Below are 1,038 nucleotides of genomic sequence, written 5' to 3' on the forward strand. Positions count from 1 at the left end.
AGACTTTGATTCTGCAAATCTCAGGTGTCAGCTATTGCAGTGTCATGTAGTTCTTGTGAGACTGTTTATTTTCCTGGTGTGTATAATTTGTCAGATGTACTCAGCTTACAGTCCCATTATAAGTTTCAAATACATAGAAAATAAATCTGACTTTAATATTCTGATAAAACATTTAGCTACTTCATGTACAAGTTCTATATCCATGAATTCAACTCACTTTGGATCACAATTATTTAAGAGAGTGATTTGATCTGTCAGGAAACTGCACATGCATTTCTTTTTCTCAGGGTTTCCTAAACAATAAAAATACTACTTGTGAAGCATTTATATAATATGGAGCATTTTAACTTCTTTAGATATGGGAGGATATGGGTGGGTTCTGAATTGATAATCTGTGTATTTTGGCACTTTTAAAATATAAAAAAAGAAAGGAAGAGTGGGGTGGAAGGAGGGGAGGCCCATCTTGGAGCCAGTTACTAGATATAGGGTCAACCAAAGGAGATCACCTGCTTTCTTGAGGTGGGCTGGGTCTGTAGGGTTTGTCCATTACACAATGGAGGCTTCTCTGCTTCAGAATTCCAGGAATTCCATTGGATGGCCACCAGGAAGCAGGAAGTATGGGTTCCTCAGGCATTCCACTTAGGCTGTCCTGAATAATCCTGTCCAATTCAGGAAGAATCACAAAATGAGTGTGTTGTGTTCAAATAATTTTGGGAAGCGTCGGGTTAAACAGGAGTAAGTGCTTCCTCAATGTCAAACACTTCAAAATGTTAACATGCTGATTTTTGTCATGAAGCTAAAACATAACCTCTTTGTCAGGCAGAGGCTTCAAAGCTATACATGCCCATTGGTGGTTTGCCAGAAGGAACTTGACTGTCCTCTAGCGTTGCTGCTGAGAATTATCCATACAGGAATTACCTTTCATACAGAAATTACCTGTATGTAAGGTAATAGCCAGAGGGCAAGGGGGTGGGGATGGCGGCGTGGGAAAAAAGTCCAGTCTTTATTCTTTTCCTGGGCATGTGGTCAAGCCTGACA

Source organism: Dipodomys merriami, unplaced genomic scaffold, assembly GCF_024711535.1.
Source record: "Dipodomys merriami isolate MVZ:Mamm:240054 unplaced genomic scaffold, mDipMer1.0.p SCAF_1752, whole genome shotgun sequence".
Classification (NCBI taxonomy): Eukaryota; Metazoa; Chordata; class Mammalia; order Rodentia; family Heteromyidae; genus Dipodomys; species Dipodomys merriami.